Raw genomic sequence first — 24,471 nt, 5'->3', positions numbered from 1 at the left:
CATCAGTGTAGCTAACTGCAGTTTTCAACCCTACTTTTAGCTAAATCGGTGCATTTTATTTCATGGGCTCTGCCTATGCCAATTTAGGCCATTTTTATAAATGACACTAGGAATGCTTTTTTGTTTCCAACATGCTCTTCCTTTTAGAGAAAGACTTCTTGTGACAGTTATTCATGTGACAGGCAATAAAGAAAATTGCTGTTTTAATTCCAGTACAAGTCCCTAGAAAGATGAGTATTGCATTCTGCTACCCTGGTGGCTGTGTTTTAATAAGTTGTCAGATAGGACTTTAAAGCTGCATATTGTGTGGCTATTGTACTGTCTGAATGGGTCTGTCACTACTGGTTTTGCCTTAAGTGACATCTGCTAGAAGTGAACCTTTTCTTAATAACTGTGGTTGTTTCTTTGATGGGAAATTCATCTGCATGGATGGGGCAAAGACCTAGGAGATGAGAACAGCAGTTTGCAGTTTTGGAAAGGACAGAGAGAGAGAGAGAGCACTAAATTGCTTAGAGTACCTATGGAGTATGGAGACTGTCTAACTGTATCTCCTTCTTTGATGATCTGATGTGGTATAAAGAATCTTTGGCTTTTTGCTGCCTTTTATGTTTTGCTTGTTGATTTATAAATAAAGCAAATGTAAGTCTCCAATGCTCTTTTAATAAAAGGAAGTGAAACCAGTAGCACTGCCTCTGAACTTTCTCACAGCTTAGGGATCTATGGATCACACAAAAATATTCTTTGTCTCCCAACCATCGACTGTATTAAAAGTAAAAAATAACTAATTATGGAGAAATGTTTCTGCCACGCATTTCCTTTTAAAACATCTCTGGCCAAATTCCTGTTTTGATAGTAAATCAGAAAACAGTGAAATAAGAGGAGAATTACACCAGTAGACTGACGCATGTGCTGCATTTGTCCCACAAAAATACTTTCTGAACTGGGAAAAGCATAAAGAGGAAGTTTGTTAAAAATCCCATCCCCAAGAATGCAGCCCTAAAAGGATTTGCTATGGCACACATAACTATAATCCCAAATGAATTACTACTGAAGAATTAGAGCTCTTTTGGTTATGCTTTAACTAGAAAAATGCTCCTCATTTTTGCAAATGGTGTGTATGTAAAGTGAAAGTCTGAGTATTACAAAGATTCATAGGAGAGGGGACAGCCCTTTTCAAATATGTGAGAGAAAGTAAGGGTATGTTTTTGGAAACCCCACAAATGTGGAGGCCAAGACTATTTTGTAACTCCAGTAGAGTTGCCAACTTACAAGTGGTGGCTGGAGACTTCAGAGATCAGTTCCCCTGGAGAAAATGGCTGCTTTGGAGGGTGGACTCTGTTACATTATACCCTGCTGAATTATCTCTGGTAGCTTCACCCCCAAATCTCCAGGACTTTCCCAACCTGGAGTTGGCAATCCTAGACCTCAGCCTAGGGACTCCAGCCATTAAAAACCATAAAATCCGCTCTTTGCATAAGCCTGGTGTTGGAAATTAATCATTGCAAAGTAAATTAATTGCACAGCAGAAATAAGTAGGACAGACATACATGTTTTAACGTATAAAAAAGAAGTTTACTACATATTTAGTAAAAAAGATTTAATTGGTTAGAAAATAAAGAATAGCTAACTTAGCTTCTACAACTTTACATCTTGATGGCTTAAAAGCAACTAGTGAACTGCAATGGCATGTTGAAATGTCAATTGTACCCCAATAAAACTGATCAGCCAATAATCAATCCTACAGTAGGTCACTTCATTTAGCATAAACCTCCCCTTTTCTCTAGCATGAAAAGCTACTCAACACTTAACTGGTCCTATGCAAACTACTTATCTCTAGCTAAACACAAACAACAAATTAACTCTTTCATCACTGAAGGGATGACGCTTGCTGAAAATTCAACACCTGGTCTCAGTGCTTGGTCCCTGGATAAGGGTCCCCAATAGAGATGGGCACGATAAAAAAAAAAATGCCGATCCAGCTGATTGTGGATTGGCGCCGGTGACGATCCTGACTAAACAATCCACACCGATCATCTCCCATTCCCGATCCATGGATCGTGGATCGTGGAGGTCAAAGCGGGGCGCGCTGCTATTCCCAGCTATGTGGGAAGGTGGGTGTTGGCGGTGGCCACCGGGCCTGGCGGGCATGGGGAGAGGGCGACGAGCCGCCTCCCCTCAGAGGGCAGGGGGTCTGGCCGCTCGCTGGCGGCACCCCCCATGTGCCCACTCGCCAGGCCAAAAAGGAGCGCACTGGTGAGAAAAGAACGGTGGGTGATGCTGGCGGCATCTGTGTTTGTGTTTGGCCATCTGTGTTTGACTGTCAGAGCTGCCTATCAGGGTTTGCAGGGATGAGATTGGAGCGCCCATGGCTACAAAACACCCCCTTCCCCCTCCCTCCCCTGGGTGTCTTCTCCCAACTGGTGACTGCTTTGCTGCTCCGTGGTTGGAAGGAAGCCCTGCTGATCAAGGAAAGCTGGGCTTCCATTCGAGTTTCCAGGGTGACAGAAGGAGGGGAAACACAGCTCAGGCATTCACAGCCCTGGCTCCGTTGCCCCGAGAATAGATTACTGGAGCCTGAGTGTCTGGCTTCCTGATCCGAGCATGATCCAGCCCTGATCCAGCCCTGATCCAGCCCTCCTCCCGATCGCTGGATTGTTGGCTGTGGCCAATCACGATCCGCTGAGTCACGATTGTGCGATCGCCATTATCGTGGGTTTTTTTGGATCGTAATGCGGATCGTGCCCATCTCTAGTCCCCAACCTTGCAGATCTTGTTAATGCATTTGGGATTTTGAGTAAGGTTGGTAACACCACAAGAGCATAGGCATATACAATAATTTTTTGGGAGGGGGGAATGATATCAATTGACTCAGCCTGATAAGTTTGATGCTATTGATACTATCTTTGATGAAATACTATCTTTAGCATGTGACTGAGGCTCAGTAACTGTCTTCTGCTTTTTGAAATAACTGCCTAAACCTCAGGAAAAAAAGGCAATTGAAGAAATGGTTCCGCTAATCCAATTTAAATTATTGTTTACTTATTTTTAACCCCTTGGTATATGGTGTACTTTCAGGACCCACAACCTTATTTCCTATCTTTCTCCTTTCATTCACCTGCTTCATTGCCCCAAAATAGCTATTATGTGAGCACATGGTCACATACAACCTTCTCGGGCCTTACAATCTATGCACACTTCTGTCTCAGTGCATCCAGTCTATCCTTAAACATAAAAGGCAAACCTTGTTGCCATATTGCCGATGACTCACTTCTTATCCCCATGCAGTTGCAGTATGTGGGGATAAGAAGCAGGTTAGGGGCAAAATGGTTTGCCTCCCCACTGCCTCCTTGGGGCCTCCAGAGGCCCAGAAAGACCCAGAGCAGCTGCAGGAAGGCCTGGCGCTGTGGCACCAGGCCTTCCCCCTGCCTTGGAGCTTCCAGAGGCCTGGGAAGCCCTGCCCAGCAACAGGAAGACCTGGCACCATGCCGCTGGGGTTTCCCACTGCCTGGGAGGACCGGCAGGGCATGGTGTGGTGGTGTGGCCTAGCCCAGTGGCCCACTGTGGCATGTATCTGCCCGGCCCAGTGACCCACTGCGGTGTGGGGCAACTTGGCCCAGCTCCCACTGCTAGAGCCCATTGTATTATGTCACTACAGGCTCTGGTGCTAGTTGGACATCATAACCACCTTTTCTGAATTCCAGCATATAGCTGGGTTGCTCTGAAAAGTGAAGATAAATGAATGAATACCTTTAATGATTCAACTTTAAAAGAGTTTCTTAACGTGTAAAAAGAAACAGAGTTTATTCTAAGTCTCTTCCTCACCCCCACTATTGCACAAGCTGCAAGCATAGTACCAACTTTCAAACTTTTTGTAATAGAAAGTTATTAGGAAAGAAGGAAGAGAAAATTAAAACTGATAGGGGAATAGCAGGCAGGCAAGCAGAGGGAAAGATGAGGCTTGAAAAGAACGGGGGTTGTAAGGAGAAACTTCAATTCAGATTACTTGGGTATGTGATTATATCCCTTTGCAGACCTTTAATTTATAATTGTAGAGATTAGAATTTTCCCTCTGAGACATTTTATCCCCCTGTGGGATATATTCAAGAACCTGTTTATCCTATATACTAATAGCCAAGAGGCCCTGATCTGAGGATACTTAAATTCAAAGACTGGAGCCATGAATGGACAAGACAGATCTTCCTTCACACCTGAAAAATGCTCCTGGTTTGCTGAAAAATCTGAAATCAAGAAGCACCTGTAGCTTTAACCAAATGCCTACAATAGCTGTTGCTATGGTTTCTGTCAGTAAGAGGCAGGGAGAGGGGGCAGGGCTGTTTCTAGGGCTTTTTTGGCCTTTGAGAGAGGACTCATTGGGGCCACACTCAAAAGCAACCACTTGGCAACTTGATAACATATGACTTGCATGTCTTACCCAGGCTGCATGCTTCAGTTCAACTAAAATGAGTAATAGTGCATATATTGATGCGGAACAACAATCTGGCAATCTAGTATATAAATAGTGATCATTAGTAATAAATACAAAAATGTTAATAAATAGAAATACAACTTGTAAGGCTAAAAGTCGATCAATTAGATGTGGCATGAGAGAAGTCCAATAAGACACTAAAGTGACTCAAATGCTTCTTATCTCTTGTTCATTGCAGCAGAAGAAAGTTTCTATGACTCCGTCCGACAAGAAGCCGGCTTGGAAACCCTCAGATGGAGTTAGTCTGTGAATACTGAGAAAAGTCACATGGCACATTTAATGATTTGAGACCCTCTTGATGGAGAATTGCTTAGCAAACGACACGTCCTTGAGAAAGAATTCTTGGAAATGAGGCGGTCAAACCGGCTCCTTGTCGTATGGAGTTGTGGAAACTTTCTTCTCCTGCAATTAACAAGAGAGAAGAAGCACCAGACCAACTCTTTTAAAACCTGCATGTCTAGAGAGACCCTGGAAGGCTTTCATACTATGAAAGGGAAACAGAAATTTAATTGTAGTAGATTATGTTTATGTAAATATATATCCCACCCAGTTTATATTATCAGCGTATATAATACAGGGTATCTATATCTTATAAAACTTGCCAAAACAGCAGCATCATTCGGTCAATAGGAAGCTGCCTGCTGGTCCTTTCAGCTCTCCCCGAGAAAAGTGCAGAGAGTCTCACTCTCAAAGCTGGAACCTACTACTCTCTCACTAAGAGTGGTCTCAGAGATTACTCTATCAATGCTTCTTTCTGTGTAGCTGGAGTGTGTGTGTTTAATGTATCTGTGTAAAAAAAAAAAGGTAAAGGTAAAGGCTGTGCAAGCACTGAGTCATTACTGACCCATGGGGGGACGTCGCATCATGACGTTTTCTTGGCAGACTTTTGTTACGGGATGGTTTGCCATTGCCTTCCCCAGTCATCTACACTTTACCCCCAGGAAACTGGGTACTAATTTTACTGACCTCGGAAGGATGGAAGGCTGAATCAACCTCGAGCTGGCTACCTGAATCCTGCTTCTGCCAGGATCGAACTCATGAGCAGAGCTTGGGTTGCAGTACTGCAGCTTACCACTCTGCGCCACGGGACTCTGTATATGTATCTGTGTACATTTAAAGAAATACCAAATTTAGGATTCCAGGATAAGCACCGTCCCCTCTCCTTCCCTGCAGAAACCCATGCACAAGAGGACTGTAATGAGGGGTGGGTCTCAGTTTAGATTGGGACCACAGCATATGGGAAGAAGGGGCTGCAGCCTTCCCCTGCACAATTTTTCCAGACCAAAATGGTCTCAGGGAGCTGCCCTATTGTGGGTGGGCTCCACATACACTATTCTATGGGATTTTCATAAATGCATGCCTAATCCACAATTCTTGCAGCGGTCCCAGCCCAAGGAGTTTTTATCCTGTCATTAGGTCCTTAGTCAATAGCAGGCATCTGTTTACCAGATAGCTCAGGGAAAGTGGTCATATTTAGCAGCAATTCTACCATTCGTGCCTCAAGTATAAATGAAAGATTTTAATCCCAGGTCCATTTGAATGCTGAATTTGAAAGCATTTGCAAGGACATGCACACAATAGCATAGTGCTAGAACTGCCCTATCCACATGCCCAGATCAAAGAAGGCAACCAGCTTAATACAATCTGTTCTGTTACCTCCCCCCACCCATTTTGATAGCTTTCCATGCTCTGTTTCTTTCAGCAATTCCCAGGCTTCTAAACCCACACACACACACCAGAATAATCTGGGCTGACTGAGTATGGTTGCCTACTCCGGGTGGAGAAATTCCGGGAGATTCAGGGTGTTTGCCTGTCCCCCTCAACCTGGGACAGGTGGCATTTGGAGAGAGAGCTCAGCAGAGATGTGATGCCAGAGAGCCCACTCTTCAAAGCTGCCATTTTCTACAGGGGATCTGATCTCTGTAATCTAGAGAGCAATTATAATTCTGGGCAAACTCCAGATCCCACTGGGAGATTGGCAGCCTATGGTTGAGGCCTACCGCTTGTCAAGAAGATGAAGCTGCTAAGGCTAGTAACTGGGGAGATTAGAAGGGAATTAGGTTGGTGAAATTGCTTGAGGCTCTGAAATCGGCAGGGAGAAGTGTACATAAGGGGGAGCCAAGCAGATGCATAACTGCTATTTGATTGCCTGCTAGGCACAACATGGCACGCCTGGAGTCAGCAGGAATCTAGCATGAGTGCTGCACTTCCCTAAAGTCAAATATGATCTGAAGTATATCACGTCTCACGTCTAACATGCCTTCTGGGCTACTTACAGTAAGAGAACAGAGAACGCTCACTTCTCCATGCTCTCGACTTTTCCTTAGCCACATGACCAAAACGCCTTGCTTTCTTATGGCCGCATCATTTCTCCGCTCCCTCAGTTTAAGGCAAGGACCCTGTTCTGGACTAATGATCTCTATGCATTGTTTGCAATCCCTTTGACCTCGTGGCTTGCAGAACACAATGGAAAGACAACCAATAAAGGAAGGCATTTGGAGAATGTTTTTTTAAAGTCTTTATAACAGAGCGCTGTTTTGATAAGGATAATAGGGCTAAGGAGGAAAGATTTCAGTAAATCACTAGAAAGGATTTTACTTTTACATAAAGAATAGCTGGGGAGATATAACCGCTAAAGGAAACAGTAACTTTCCATTGCTGAGGGTAATTATAATGATCTTTCACAACAATAATGCTTAGCATTATTTCAAAGGGATAAAGCACCTCACACACCTTATTTCAGTAATCCTTTATACAGCCAGGTAAAGTAGGTCAATAGGATCTCCCCTATATTATCAATGCGAGTAGATGCTGAGGTAGAATGAGAAGAATTTGCCTAGGCCTATCCATTGAGTTCATAGTTGAGGTGAGATTTCCCAGTTCCTAGCTTGCATTCATAGTACACCAGCCCTCCGTGCTTTAGGCACCAGCCAGAAATAAGCCCATTGAAATCCATTTTCTTGTTGAAATTTTGAAAAGCCTTGCATTGTATGCTCAAATATCACCTGCACTGATGTATGTGCACTCTGTCATGTGATGATTACACCAAAAGAGACGCTACTGGAAATAGTGGCACTGCTGTAATCAGCTTCCTGTGGGTAATAAACGTGTCACATTTTCTCAAATAAAAATAGCCTGGAGATGGGATGTTTCCTGCTTTTGCAGTTTCTATGCCAGAGGGAGACTCCCTCTGTTGTGGTTATTCTGGAGGCATGTTGTACTGGCTCCCTCCCCTTCTTCCCATCTAAGAGTTACCCTTAAAATCCATAAGAATATGTTTATTGTATCCTGTTGCCATTCTCAAATGTCAAGGTTTCTACTTTAGTATAAGACTACCTGTAGTTGAAAAGAGCACCAAAGCAGAAGCCTTGACATTTTTAGGCTTAACATTGAATACACATTTTGCATATGGCATCTCTAAAACAAGTAGAAAAGCTCTCCAGTTATTTGAATGTGCCTTTGTTTATTCATCATTCTTGTATTATATATTGTTATGCATTATCCGTTTTGAAAAGCATAGGAAACTACACATTTTATAAACTGGCAACAAGTTTGCTCTAAAAAGGCATTTCCTTTCCAAATGCCAAGAGAAAATTAGGCAGAGTTATCATCATTCATGAACATTTCTCCTTTTGCTTCCAAAGAACAATAGCTGTCACAAAAGAAACTTCATTTATTTGTTGGATTCATTTCAAGCAGAGGTGGAAGAAGACAAAATGTTCAAGGTTGCTGTCTGTAGTTACACTCAAAACAGAATTTCCCCCACTCTGCCACGAAGCTCTCCAGGTAGCCTTGGGCCAGTCACTCTTTCGGTGCCTAACTTACCTCATTGAGCAAGGATAGAAGAAGGGGGAAACTATGCATGTTTCTCTGAGCTCTTTGAAGGAATGCCAAAGAAAGAAAGAAAGAAAGAAAGAAAGAAAGAAAGAAAGAAAGAAAGAAAGAAAGAAAGAAAGAAAGAAAGAAAGAAAGAAAGAAAGAAAGAAAGAAAAAGAAAGAAAGAAAGAAAGAAAGAAAGAAAGAAAGAAAGAAAATGTGAAGTTAATGAGAGGACTGGGAAAATGGAGTCACTTTCCAGGGTATACAGCACAATTCTACGAATGTCTACGCAGCAGTAAGCCCTACTGTGTTCAGTGGTGGCTACTCCCAAGTAAGCGTGCATAGATTTATATTTATAGTTTTTCAAAGATGGCCAATGAAGCCTAAGATAGATATGCAGAAGTGGGAGTACACAGGAAGTACACAGTGGTGGCTACTCCCAAGTAAGCGTGCATAGATTTATATTTATAGTTTTTCAAAGATGGCCAATGAAGCCTAAGATAGATATGCAGAAGTGGGAGTACACAGGAACTAAAAAAATAAGATGGGGGAAGTGGTGCTAAGTAGCAGAAACCGAGGATGGCTACAGAGGAAATGAAATGGAGCAGGGGAGCACGTGTGTGTGTGTGTGTGTGTGTGTGAATGATGGCCCCAGGGGAATAGAAGAACCCGTGAACACATGATGCTACCTCCTGTTGAGTTAGGCCGTTGACCCATATAGCTCAGTCTAATCAACTCTGATTGGCAGTGGCTCTCCAGAGTCTCGGGCAGAGCAAAGTCACTTCTAAAATCTGCTGCTGAAGATCCTTTAACTGTTGGGGGAGGGGGGGGTGAAAGGCCAGTATGCGAATGCTTTCATATGCTCTGTATGTGCTGTGCAGTGCAATATGTTGACACCACTTAGTAGAGGAAAGAGGCCATGCTCATGGATGTTGTAGAAGGAAAGGTTGTTAATTGACTAGATTTAAAAAAAAAAAAAAAGCTTGGCTGTTCTTTGGCCTTTAGGCCTGTTGCCAGGTTTTTGTTGTGTAGAAACCAGACATTTGAGCTGGTTGCCAGCCTTCTTTTTTCTCTGAGTAAAGCTGGATTTCTTTCAGTGTGTAAAAGCCAGTCACACTGTTTCCTACTCCTTGACCTACTTGAGAACAGAGACTACTTGACTGTTGTAGACCATGCACATATTCTAAGGCACCAGGTTGTTGAGCTTTGCCCTAGCCTGTCATTTCACATGCTGCTGCATGGGAAAACTGAATTTTCATGTGAAACTGTAATTCCTCTGTGGCTGCTCACAAAGGCTGGAGCTGAGGAAAAGAAAGGCACCAAAGAACCAGAAGAAAAAGTAAGTGGAAGCAACAGAGGAATAAGAATTGCTGTCAGACCAGTTTTACTACCTCTGCTCTCCATCCTGCCCTGCCAGAGTCTGCTGGACCATTCCCAGGTGCAAGAATTCTTGAGCACAAATGTTGGCAACCCTAAAGACCTCTGTGTGTACGCGCGCACGCACACACGCACACACACAAGGCTGCCCCTTTTCCTCCACTGTAACGCTCACTATTCTAAAAACATTGGTCTTTTGTTTCATATTACTCATCAGTATAAATACACCTTCTGTTTTGAGACACAGGCTCACTTCTCTATCCTGGACTCTCCTCTCATCACGCTAGTTGCCCTTATGTTAACTAGGAAGCTGAAATCTGATACACACATTCTTCAACAGTTTGACTACAGAAGGGGGCATTTGTTCATGTCTCCCAGGAAAAAAGGAACTCAAAATGGTGCCCCAGAATGGTTAAGGTAATTCTACTCCAGTTATAAATTTAAAATTGGATGCAAACGTAGTCCAAGAGATCCTGATTGCTCAGAGTCTCTCTACACAAGACACCTGGGTACATGTTTGTCAAGTGCCAGGAGATACAATGTTAGCCAAGAAACATGGTTTTAAAAGACAGAGCCGGTGGAGAGCACCCTGGAGGGAACAGATTCTCTCACAGTCCTCCGCTGCCTCTGGCATGCCAGACTGTCTCCCCTTCCGAAACCTTTGCCTGTTATTTATATGCAGGGCTTTTTTTCAGCGGGAACGTGGTGGAACAGAGTTCCGGAACCTCTTGAAAATGGTCACATGGCTGGTGGCCCCGCCCCCTGATCTCCAGACAGAGGGGAGTTGAGATTGCCCTACGTGCCGCTCAGCGCGGTTTTCTCCAAGGGCAACCCACTGAGTTCCACCACCTCTTTTCCCAGAAAAAAGCCTTGTTTATATGTATATATAAAAAACATTTAATTCTTCAGAGGTTGTGTACCATCTCTTCCCCACATTCTCCAGAATGTGGTGAAGAGTACACATTTCCCACACAAAAACTAGGAACCTGAATAGTTCCCCCAAATGCCGTACTGTCTGGGTGAATACTGGACACCTGGCAACCCTATTAGTACTATGTAAAGAGGTGTCAGTACTGCAAAAAAGGTGCTGGACCCAGTAATGTGTACTGGTGTATACTGCCAGGAAAAAAGCCCTGGATACAGGGATATAATGGTATGAGATTTGGGGCTTTGTGTAAGTAAAACTAAAATATTCAGCATCTCGCCTGGAAGACCTGTATCACAGGGATTGCACTTGCAGACTTTACTCTGGCAAAACTTCCACTCGAACGTTCCTCTTCAGAGTGCTGCTATTTCAATACAAGATTGTCTGTCATTAGTAGTGGTATTCTTCTCAGTCTTGTGTTTGTTTTCAAAGTTATGACAGAGGACTAACTTTGACATGAGTTGCACAGCAGTAGGATGTAACAGCCTGCTGCCAGATGGGTTGGTGTGGTATAGATGTTCAGATTTAATTGGGAAGTATGTATCAATTGCAGACTGATAGATGTATGAGAGTAAGAGATTTATCCTGAAGGGGTGAGTCAAAATCAAATTATATAACTCCTCAGTAAATGATGATGCCAAAACTTATGTAGGTACACTAAAGTGTATGACAACAGGATTGCTGCTGAGCCTCACCATATTCATCTTCAAGTTCTTACCCGTATCTCCAGTCCTACTGATCCTTCATGAGATACTTTGAAGGCTTGTTCTGGAGAAACATTTGCATGGTACTTACGGTGAATGTGTTGTTTTCTCCATTGCTGCAAGGACATTCAGAACACATAAAGTCCAGAGAGATATACTGGTGTTAAATCAACGTTGGAGGTCTCAGCACAGCAGCCCGTTTCTATTGTTTATTTTATCATGCTGAAAAGAGGCACTGCAGATGATTATAGTGGAGATTATCAGTGCAATCCTGATAACACTGTTCTGGGAATAAGCAGCATTAAATTGACCTAAGAAAGATTCTGAGTAGACCTGGTTGGGATTGTGCTCGATAACTAGATTACAGTTTCTGTTTCTGAGCAGAAATAGTTGGGTGGAGTGTCTCTCGCCTTCTCTTAAAGCCACAGCAGATGTTACTGCAGGAGCTTTGTGGTGGAAATAACTGCTCACCTGGCTGGTTTTCTCATGTGAGGAATCTGAGGAGATGGCCCACAGAAGATTATCCTCAGTCAGGAAAACTGCCTAATAGATTTGCAAACAATTTACAAATGAAAAACTTTGCAGCTAGAGTGTCATATATTTCAGTTTGAGGAAGTGTGTACAAAAGCAAGCCTTCTCGTCCTAGATTCAAATGTACAAAATCTAGCATTCCCTTTTGGAACTTTCCTGTGCCATACTACAAAGTATGAAATCAGAAGCATTTACATCTTGTTAACATCTTTTGGTATAGATTCTATCTGCTTAAGATTTGCCGATTTGGATTCATTGGCCCATTCTCTCCTCACCACAGTTGTGAGTTGAGTCTCCCTTAACTGGTGCCTCTTTGGAGCTCTGCTGAGCCAGTATCTGATAACAGCATGTGGAAATTTTGGCTTCAGCAGATGGCAGACTTGGCTCAGAGTCCATTATGTCTCTCTGCCCCTGACCAAGAGTGCTGTTATCTGATTATTCCATTATCTGTTTGTGTGGCATGACCCTATCCATCTCCCATATTTTATCAGTCTCTGCCATCTGATGCCAGTCAGAACAGACACTGCTGGAGTAAATGGACCAAGGTCCCGACTCAGTATGACATCTTCATATGTCTATAGAATAACAGAGAGATTCTAGATATAATTGCCCACTGGTGCCTCAACATGGAGAAGTTTTTCTGTGTGGCTCCATGTAGCTATCATTGCTGTTTTGAATGCAGAGACATTTGCAGTAGCAATGGAGCATCCACAAAGCAGTTTTCACTACACTTTCATGCATCATCCCCTCACCCCCCCCCCCCATGGTCACTACTTTCCCTCTCCATTGGATGACTTTAAAAAAGATCCAGTAATTGATAGACTGCTATAATATTATCATATAACAATCTATATTGGTTCCAATTCCATTTTTTAAAAAATCTCTACATTTTTCATAGTGTAATTACAAGCAAAAAAGTGCATGGTGCATCTTTCCCCTTATAACTTTGTAATGAAAATGCAGATTTCCCCATCTGCATGGCATCCAAAAGCATTTTGACTTCAGTTTATCAAAAAAGATCCTATTAAACCAGGTTTTTGGAAAGATTAAAACAAAGTTGGGGGAAATGCAGAAGCAGAATGAATAGAAGACAATGTCATGTGGAAGCTTCCCAGAACATTGCTGTAAGGAAGCCAAGGCAGAGTAAACTATCCATGTGGAAACAGCCCACGTCACAAGATACTTTTATAAACTTGAGCTAAGGTGAGTTTCTGCTTAATTGTACAGATGCTGTATCCATTGGGATAACTGTATTATTTATTCCAGTTTTAATTAAGGATTCATTAGCAAAAAGCCCTTTTGTCAGACATTTCCCCAAGGACAAGCCACCGTTCTGTGGTAAGATAATCACTGAGAAAGTCCAGGAGGAGTTCCAGCAGTCAAAAGTTCTTCATTCATTAAAGGCTGAGCAGGCTGTTGATAAAGTAGTATGAAGAGTCGGGACTCGCCACAATCTGCTTGGAAGGCATCCAGTTTCTTGCCTAGAGTAGGTCATCAGCTCCATTGTCACTGTGAGCTGCTTCGGGCCAATCAGTTACTGCATTTTCATGGGTCTGATATATTCACATTAGGCCAGCACCTCTGTGAACAAACAGTGCCTTAGACTGGAGAAAAGCACACAGGACTTTAAAGTGCTAACAGCATGGAAGAGGAACCAAGTTTCCACATCCAGTACAGACTGTACTGTTTGAAGTTAACCATTGTCTAGCGCAGTATGATAGCTGTAAATATCTAAAGAGTGGGTTTTATAAAAGAAAACCCACAAGACTGTAGGAACAATCCCAATCAGCAATATGTCATGCCATGCCCTAGATCAGGGTTGCTCAACAAGGTGCCCATGGGTATCATGATGATGCCAAGCTTTTTGAAAAGTGGGTGGAACGTTCCTAAGGTAGGGCTTGCTATTGGCTGCATGGGTTTTCGATGGCTTCAATAGCTGAAGCAGCCACTGGAATATCAGAAGAACTAGTAAGCATCCAGGCTCGTGTTCTCTTCTTTTTATGACCTCTTCTTTTCCCCTTCTTTCCTCCTAGGGCTTTCCTTTTTTCTTCTTTTTATCCCCCTTCTGCAATTCTTTTGCAAAGTGCAGAGGGATGTATGGCATTTGTCTCTGCCTCCTGTGGCAGCCATTTGGGTTTGGCTCTACTGCCTAAGGCAGTCATTTGGACATGGCACACATCACCCCTTCTCAAATTTCCAAAGGTTCCCACAGGCTTAATAAGGTTGGAGACCTCTTCCCTAGTTCCATATTTCTCAGTGGGTGCCCTGTGGACCATATAAAGCCCAGCAAGAGAAGCCATCTGATCCAATACCTTTGCCCCATGTCTTTATCTGTAGGTTCAAGATATATTCTTCCCACCCCATTCCAAGTCCTGAGCTTGAACACATTATCATATGGGAACATTGCAGCAGCCTTTGGGGGCAAATGGAACACAAACAGGAGGCAACCCTAGTCTGGGAACAGGGTAGGCTAAAAACTCCTCTGAACGTTGATAATTTCCCACGGAAGTTCCAATTAAGGTCACTGGCTGACCTTCTGAGAGGCCATTCTTTGAAAATTCTGATCTGAACAGGAGAATAAATATAAATAAAAATAAATATACCCCCCCCCATTTGAGAAAGAAAATGGAGTATCAGCGAAGGCCTATGCATATGGAATCTCCATAGGTAGCTTAAATTTGGGAATGCACACTGAATTTACTTTTTGAAAGATTAGCTCTCAACTTTAATAAACACATTCTAAACTGTATAAATTTTGCCAAAGGGAATTACGTTATGTATATTTTAATTAGACTGCATGACCCTCTAGTGACTGTAATGATACTCATGTAGGCAGTTTTCTACTGACAGCTACAGTACAGTACAGCCTATAGGCTGCAAACATTTCCTTTTAATCCTGGCTAATTAACAAGTAGAATTTTGGATAGAAAATGTCTGGAATCTTGGTTTCTCCATTTAGGATACTAGTCCTATGATCAAATAAAGTTCAGTTGAGCATGAGGATATAGATAAGCTGCTAAGAGAAGTACATCAAACCACATCTTAGTTTTAGTTTTGTTCATTCTGATTTATAACTTCTAGCCGAAGGGGACTTCCTAGATGTGTCCTGAGTATAATGAATTATTTCTGAATGAAGGGGTATTGAAGACTTCCTTGAAAGAGATGGTCATGAAATCCCTGCTGAAGAAACCATTCTGGTTTGGAATAACTTGAGCAATTATTACTGGGTAAAAATATCCCCTTTGGGGACAAGGTGTTTGAACACATATTGGCCATGCAATTTCAAGCTTTCTTGAACAAGATCCCATTTTCAATCACAATCCAAATTGTGATCTTCTACTGGAACTGAAACTGTCTTATACATCCTACCTGCTGACAATCTTCTTAAACAATAATTTAAGAAGGATGTTGACAAGCTGGAACATGTACAAAAGATAGCAACAAAGATGATGAAGGGTCTGGAGACCAAATCCTATGAAGAAAGGTTGAAGGAGTTGGGTAGAGGAGTTGTTTTCAGTTGCTCCAGAGGGTTGGACCAGAACCAACAGGGTTAAAACCAAAAGAGATTTGGCTAAACCTTTGGAAAAACTTCCTGATGGTCAAAGCGGTTCCTCAGTGAAAGAGAGGGCAAAAAGGGATGTGCCAATGGTCGGTTGTCATGACTGTTACTTATGTGCCCAGGGTAATGCCAATCACAACTTCGGAGTCATGAAGGAATTTCCTCTAGGGGAGATTGGCCAAAAATCTTGGGCTTTTTGCCTTCCTCTAGGCACTGAACACGGGTCACTTGGGGAGGGGGAGTAGCTGTGAATTTCCTGCACTGCGTTAGAGAGTTGGACTAGATGACACTCGGTCTGAACTTACTGGCTGAGTTGGGCACTAGGGATATTATTCTCTTGTGGTTCCAGTTCTCTCCAGGACTGGAATCAAAGTGATGCTACATATACTCCTGTATATGTGGCCAGTATCTATTGTTATTTTGAAGCCTAAGTAAAAGTAGGAAAGGAAAGATCTGATGCTCTCTGTGCATTTATAACTTTATGGCAACTGAGTCACAAAGAATTTTCTACAATGGTAACACTACCATTAATACACATGATTGTTTCCTAATCATACTGTCTACTAGTATGAAAATGGTACCATAATGAGCTGACAAAGCACAATGGTTAAAAGAATGAGCTGTGATCCCTGAGATTCTTGATTAAATCTCACTCCTGTCATGAAATCATAAGTGGCCTTAGACAAGCCACTTTCTTTCACATTCAGTTTGGAATATGAGGTTAATAATACTGGGTGACTATTGTAAGGATTACAACAAAATGATGTATGTTGAAGTGCTTTCCATCATGGAACCACTATGGTAATTATTAAATGATAAATATGTCAACCATTAAGCTAAAAATGTTTTTTATGGTTTTGAAAAATAATGATCACTGTCTATTTCACCATTATCTGTATATGTAGACTGCAGTATAGGGTGTGTGTGGATTATGAAGCTGCTGGGCAGCAAGTTAGAAACAATTCTATTCCCCTTGCTTTAGGACTCTACTTCTCCACAGTCTGCTTCCTTATTTTTCCCCTCTCTTGTTCTCACATTATTTACCCCTTCCTTACCTTTCCTGTCTTTAACTCTGACTCCTTCTTCCCCCTTCACATTGTCACTTCACCATCCCTACTGTACCCCCTGTTGTCTCCATACCTGCCTATCACCCAATGTAGTCTCTCTCCCTACCCTATCACAGCTTGCCTATCCTCACTCCTTTCCCTCCTCCCCCAAGTCATCTTCCTTTCCCCCATCATCTCTCCATTATCATGCCCCCACAGTATTTCTGTTCCCCAGAGCTTTGTGTTCCATGCTTCTCATCACGCCACACTTATTTTATAATCCACATTCTTTCCCTTCATTCCCCCACCATTTTCCCTCTCTATCCTAGTTCCACCTCCCTATAACTCCACCTTCCATTCCCTTCCCTTCCCATCTCAAATGCCTCCACAGGACCCTCTTAACTAACTCACTCCCATCCCAGAGCCATTGGCTCCTAGGTATGTGTTACCACACCCAAATACTGCATTTCTTTAACTTCCTGTCTCACCATCTCACACCTTGTGTCCCCACAGATCATCCCTCTCCTTCACCACCTCTCCAGTCCCCAGTGAGATTCCACAGCACAACCTGAAGTGGACGCTGCTAACCAAAGTAGTGTCTGGAGTCTTGTGAGCATTGGGCACCACTTTGGTTGCCACAGCAACTCCCTCAGTCACTAAAGCATTGGCGCTGAGATGCACTGTGGAGGCAATTCCACAACAAAACTGTAGTCTGTCTTGCTCAAGTTGTTCAGCAGGGCTTTGGCAGGGGCATCACTTCTCTTTCCATCATAGCCTCACGGCACAACTCAGAGCAAGAGGCTTCAACATATGAGGGGGTTGCTCAGGCAACCAAAATCATGCCCCAAACTCTTGTGAGAGTGTAGGCAGTAATTTGAATGCCTGAACAAACTTATTGATCTGAATGTATCCTGACCATATATACTGTAAACCCCATTTGGGTGTTTTCTTTATGCGAAGAGGGGTTAGGGATACAAGCTGGATTTATCTGTATACCTGGGGGTTCTTTCCAATATGTAAAATCTTGTTTTTCTTTTGTGTCAGGTTCCATTGCAGGATTTTACTTTCAGCATAGGAGCCAGGGCTTCATTACTCGATACAGTTTCAGGTAGGAAGCCATGTTGGTCTGCAGTAGAACACCTACTGCACCTGTGGCACCTTAGAGATCAACAAGATTTTCAGAGTGTGAGCTTTCAAGAGTCAGAGCTCACTTCTTCAGACATGCTGTACGAGTTTCTTTGTGAGGTTGATAGTTTTCTGCTTCATGCAGCTGAATGTAGTGCCTTTCATGAAAATAGTTTTAGGTGGGTAGCCAGGTTGGTCTGCAGTAGAAGAGCAGGATTTGAGTCCAGTGGCACTTTAGAGACCATCAAGATTTTTAGGGTATAAACTTTTGATAGTCAAAACTCCCTTCTACAGATATCTTCAGATATATTTCAGATTATTCAATAGAGTGAGATAATGGTTCTAGCTTTCAAAGGACACCATGTTTAGGGATAAAACAAGCTGTACATTTGTCTTGGTTTGACTGCAATGTAATTCCAGTTAGAGTTTCCATTACAAACACTGGTCAGGCTGCTTTAGGTGAGCTTTAAAAAGTTATCCATTTCTTATACTACAAATTCTCAGGAATATAAATTTTGCTCCTAATGGAAGACAACAAGCAACTTATATGTATGCATCATAATTACTCTCATTTGGCTCATCCACAGACAAAATTATAAGTATATTTACAACTGCGTGGGACTCCAATGACTTCACTATAATTGCATTTGAGGCTGTTCTGTCGATAAGAATTTAATAATGTGGCCTATACATCTTTAGAATGAGAGGATAGTCAAAACTGTATTTGTTCCGCAATATTTCAATGAAAACATTTTTTGTTGTGGATTAGTGTAGATATTACATTTTGAAGCATTGCACTTGGGTTCCTAATCTATGTCAACTATATAGCTTCTCTTACGTATACCTTCTGTGTGGCTAAAATGTATTTTCATAAATGTAATTTAGCTAACAACAGTGGGGTCTTTATTTGGAATGTTATTAGATATGTTAACTAAAAAAATTATTTAAATAAGTAGACTGACAGTACAATCCTAAGAAGAGTTACTTCAGTCTAAGCCCATTGGAATCAAGAGACTTAGACTGGAAGAACTCTGCTTAGGATTGCACCATTAATTTTTACAGACATATCCAGTACTTAACTTTGTTTAACTTGCTCTTCAGCAAACAAAATATCTGCAGGCTAAACTACTTGTTTTGACAATGAGTATAACATGTTTTGGTGTAAAAGGTTTCTAGGGCAAGAATACCTTTGTGGGATGTTCCTATTTCATGTTCTGCAGGCACACGGGGGGTGCCTCCAGCGAGTGGCCAACCCCCCCGCCCCCTAGACGGGAGGCAGTCTGCTACTGCCTTCCCATGGCCTGCTAGGCACGGCGGCAGCCGACATCACCTACTGTTATAACTTGGCGGAAAGTAGCCTCTGGGAGGTCTGGTGGCCATACCCATTTGAGGTGCCACCAGCAAGCTGCCACACACCCCGCTCCCTAAAGAGGAGGCAGCTCGCCACCGCCTCCTCCAGCCCACCAGGCTTGGCAGCCACCATCACCCATCATTATATCTTGGCAAACAGTAGCCTCTTGGAGGTCTGGCAGGTGGGCACATGGGGGGTGCCACCAGCGAGCAGCCAACCCCCCTGCCCCCTAGAGAGGAGGTGACCCGCCACCACCTTCCCCAGCCCACCAGGCCCGGCAGCCACTGACATTACCCACCGTTATACCTTGGCGGAAAGTAGCATCTGGGAGGCCTGGCGGGTGGGCACATGGGGGTGCCACCAGTGAGCGGCCAAACCCCCCACCCCCTAGAGGGGAGGTTGCCTGCCACTGCCGTCCCCTGGCCCAGCAGGCCTGGCGGCCGCTGACATCACCCACCATTATAACTTGGTGGAAAGTAGCCTCTGGGAGGCCTGGCGGGTGGGCACATGGTGGGTGCCACCAGTGAGCAGCCAACCCCCCCTGCCCCCTAAAGAGGAGGTGACCCACCACTGCCTACCCCCAGCCTGGTAGGCCCGGCGGCCGCCGACATCACCCACTGTTATACCTTGGCGGAAAGTAGCCTCTGGGAGGCCTGGCAGGCAGGCACATGGGGGGTGCCACCAGTGAAAAGCCAACCCCCCACCCCATAGAGGGGAGGTGGCCTGCCACCGCCTTCCCCCAGCCTGGTAGGCCTGGCGGCTGCCGACATCACCCACCATTATAACTTGGGGGGTGGGCACATGGGGGGTGCCATCAGCAAGCAGCCAACCCCCTGCCCCCTAGAGAGGAGGTGACCCACCACCACCTCCCCCAGCCCGCTAGGCCCAGCAGCCGCCGACATCACCCACCATTATACCTTGGCAGAAATTAGCCTCTGGGTGGCCTGGCAGGTGGGCACATGGGGGGTGCCACCAGCAAGCGGCCAAACCTCCTGCCCCCTAGAGGGGAAGCAGCCTGTCACTGCCTCCCCCAGCCCACCAGGCCCAGCGGCTGCTGACATGACCCACCATTATACCTTGGTGGAAAGTTGCCTCTGGGAGGCCTTGTGGGCAGGCACATGGGGGGTGCCGCCAGCAAGCCGCTGAACCCCCCGCCCCCTAGAGGGGAGGCAGCCTGCCACCACCTCTCCCAGCCCACCAGGCCCGGTGTCCACCGATATCACCCATCATTATACCTTTGCGGAAAGTAACCGCTGTGAGGCCTGGTGAGCAGGCACATTGTGGGTGCTGCCAGTGAGCGGCCAAACCCTCTTCCCCCTAGAAGGGAGGCAGCCAGCTATTGCCTCCCCCAGCCTGCCAGGCCTGGTGGCCACAGACATCACCCACCATTATATCTTGGCGAAAAGTAGCCTCTGGGGGACCTGGCGGGTGGGCACATGGGGGGTGCCATTGGTGAGCAGCCAAACCCCCCACCCCCTAGAGGGGAGGTGGCCCGCTTTCATGTCCACCACTTGTACATGGGGCCAAAGTCAACTGGTGGCTCCCATTTTGTCAAATGGGAGTTTCCTGGGTGCGTCGGATTTAGGAATGTATAACTCCGAAAACTGTATTGCAATCTTGACCAAACTTGGCTGATGGCTGAAGGGGAGCCTGCTGAACTCTCCCTGTGAATGTGGCTTTCTAAGTCCAACGAGGGCCATTCTGGCCTCCACAAACAACGAACACCGAACATGTTCATTAACAGGACAAGTTTGTTACTGTTCATCTGTTTGTGTTCGTTGTCGGCAACCAACAATGAACAGCGAGTTTGGGTTTTTTTCCCATTCGTGCCCATGTCTAATGGTTAATCACCCACTGGTTTGGCTCACAGACTATCTGCAAATTACAGTCAGCACAGTTGAAAGGTTGTTTTAATTTGCCTTTGAACATTTTGCTTACATGCAGCTGAAGAAAAAGCGTATTGTGCATGTGCATTCTCACAACACTTCCCCATGGCTTCCCCCCTCTCCCTTCCTGTCTGTTATTCACCACGTTCTGTTGTCCACTACTGTGGCTCATTTCAAGGATGCATCCTGACTGCGCAGATAGGAAGAGGGGTAAATTGTGAGTGAATTGTGTTGAAAAACTAGTTCACATTAATGAATTGATCTTAGGCATATATGCTTTAACTGGTGACAAAGTTGGTTCTATATACTCACTGTGAAGGTTCAAATTCTACCACAAGCTGCAACATATATATAACAAATGATCAAGACTCAGCCTACCAATCATCTTGTAGCATACAAAACTGCTTGGCATGACCTCCAGTTGAATGGTGGTTTTCTCTGTTTGTAAGAAGACTCTACAGCAAGTTCCCCAGTTATCACAGCAACAAAGTTTCCCCAGTTCTTTCCAATCTCATTTCTGGTACTTTTCCAGCCTTATAGGGTTGCTATGCAGAGACAAGCAATGGCAAACCACCTCTGTTAGTCTCTTGCTTTGTAAACCCTAGCAGGGGATGCAAAAAGTTGGCTGCAACTTAACGGCACTACAAACAAAGGTAGAGTTGCTAATGGACTGAGATGTACATCTGAGATTGCAGTAAGATTGCTTTTAATGACACTGTATTACATAAAATTGTTGACGATTAAATTAAAAATATGGGCTCAACAAAATTGAAGAGCTGAATGTGAGCTGAATTATATAAATATTAACAAAGAGATTACACTGTTATTCAAAATTATAAGTAGTTGTAATATTTCTCCACAGTCAAGTTATATGCCACCCAGTCCCATCCAGTTTTACTCAGAAGTAAGTCTCACTGATTTAAATTGGGCTTACTCCTAGGTAAATAAGTATAAATAAAATTGCAGGTTTAGATAGGTTAGATAAAAGCCAGAGACAATTCTTTTGCAATGTTTTTCAGCAATCTGTTTCCATACAGATATGAAATTTGGAATCATTTTCCACAGAGTGGTATTGGCATGTTCTCCTGGACAACCCTCAGCCAAAATATATGGGAACTATGGAACATGTACAGCTCTGTTGCTATTCCAATTTGTTTCAGAAGAATTTAGCTTTTGGACAACTCTGTAAAGTTCTTCCTTCTGTTTGTAGGTGATTTTCCACTTCAAGTTGCATAATCACTGATATCAAGCTGGAATTTTCCATTGTATTTACAGAAAGGAAGCAGATCATCTTCATGAACCCTGAAGCTTTTATTAGTATATTTTCTTGTTATTAAGACTGCACTCTCCTGTGTATTTTAATTGAGAACCAAGACTCTTGTATATTTAAGAGTTGTAATGAAGAGGGAATTTCAGCGGAAGCAGCTTTGCATACCCTTATATAACAAGTAGCACCCAACAAAATCCTGTCTTCTACACAACTATTTAAGGTACAAGCATCTTGGTTTCTAATTACTCGGTAAGAATGGATGTTCTTGTAATGCATTTGTAAACCATTTTTACAGGTCTAGTCAGAATCCTACACAGGTCATAGGCTTTTCAAATGTTAAAATCTTACATTTCATTATAATTTGTTGGAAACTGAGTTGCCACTGCCAGCCCCCCTACCTTTAAAGTGGGGGGTGAGGTCGCTAGGCAGGTTGGGGGGGGGGGCCTGAGCCATATTTCTTGCACATGCCCTCTGGAGGCCCTGAGGATGCCACTTCCAGTTGAAAAACAGCAGCCTTTTCACTGTTTGGGGACGATTTGGCCCTGCTGAGACCCCATAGTTTCCAGTTTTCAACTGGAAGTGCATCATCAGGGCCTCTGGAGTTTGAGCTTGTGCCATTTTGCCACATGCTTCCCATGGCTCTTGGCCTCCACACTCCTATCTTCCCCACCATCCGGATGAATGGGAGCAGGGGGTGGTGGGCTGGCAACCTTACCTGCTATTGAGGTAAGATGAAGAACTTTAACCTCTTGCTTCTCCCTCCCATCGCTGTCTCCTCCATGTCTTGTCCCTGGCATTACTCCTGATTTGGCAGACTCAGGTTTGTGCTGGCAGCAGCCAGACAGCCATCAGATAGGTGGAAGGACAGGTAAAGAATCTCCTTTCTTTACCCCTTGTCTCTGGAGCGTCAATATACCCTGGGAAATGTTGTTTTCAGGATGCCTGACATGAAGACTATATTTCCCAAGGTGTGCTATGGAGGGAGGGCATGGTGGGGGACCTGCCAGGGCCTGTGGCTTCTGGTAGGGTCACTGCTGCTGGTTCCCTACTCATGCATCTCCTCTGATGCCTGTACTCACATCCTTCCATGGCCTGCCTTTGAGTGCTTTGTCATCTCTGCTCCCAGCTGCATATGCTGCCTAGTGCAGCTGGAGAATGGCATGGGGGTGGTGCTCAAAGCATCAGCATTCCTGGGGGCCATGGCAGTGGCACTAGCTGCACCCACCACCATTAGGAAAAGGGTGTTTGGGCATCTGTGACTGCAGGTGGAGGAAGATCTTGTGAGCTGGCAAAGGAAGGATGCATAGGCATGTGGGGGCATGTGGGTGGGAAGGCAAGAAAGGGAGCTTAGTAGTGGGCATGGGGGGCACTCTCTGCCCAAGGTCCCCCCAAATTCTGGAGCCAGCCCTATTAGATAACAAGATATTTAGTTTACAGATGTAAAAGTAAATGTTGAAATAGTTTGTGTGGATTTCCTCTAGCTTTTTGCATTAATTGATCGCCTGAATTTAATACTGAGGTATAATAATAATAATAATAATAATAATAATAATAATAATAATATCAATATCGATTTATATACCACCCTTCAGGACAACTTAATGCCCACTCAGAGCAGTTTACAAAGTATGTCATTATTATCCCCACAACAATACACCTTGTGAGGTGGGTGGAGCTGAGAGAGCTCTAGAGAGCCGTGACTAGCCCAAGGTCACCCAGCTGGCTTCAAGTGGAGGAGTGGGGAATCAAACTTGGTAGATAAGTAGATACAAGCCATTTTTGCTGTAATTCTTCAAATAAGAAAATAAAATCAGTCAATTTCTTTGGAAGTATGTTAATTTATATTGAGATTAGAAAACATTTTGTGGTCTTCTTTCCTCATACATTTTAGTTATGCTGCTCAAACACCAAGAACTTTTAAATCATCCATATGAGTTTTTTTTTATTTTGTTTGATTCCATGGCACATAACCAAACCAAGGGTAAGTGCTTTTATGTCCCACTGATTTTATTTGACCTTGTACCTACATTTTCAATTAAAATCAATAGGCTCTTACTTAATTTGGGTTATCTTAAAATGTTAGATGTATATTATTTAGAGATATTCTTAAAATATAATTTAGTTGCTAAATCAATGCAAACATATGCAGGTCTACTCAGAATTCTACTGATTTACTCAGTAAGACTTATTCCTAGGTAAAATAGTAAAGAGTCCAGTAGCACCTTTAAGACTAACCAACTTTACTGTAGCATAAGCTTTCGAGAACCACAGTTCTCGAAACCACAGATGCATCTGACAAAGAGAATTGTGGTTCTCGAAAGCTTATGCTATAGTAAAGTTGGTCAGTCACTCTTAAAGGTGCTACTGGACTCTTTACTATTTTGCTACTATA

The sequence above is a fragment of the Eublepharis macularius genome, chromosome 1, assembly GCF_028583425.1.
Source record: "Eublepharis macularius isolate TG4126 chromosome 1, MPM_Emac_v1.0, whole genome shotgun sequence".
Taxonomy (NCBI): domain Eukaryota; kingdom Metazoa; phylum Chordata; class Lepidosauria; order Squamata; family Eublepharidae; genus Eublepharis; species Eublepharis macularius.
Note: the sequence above shows the minus strand (reverse complement) of the source record.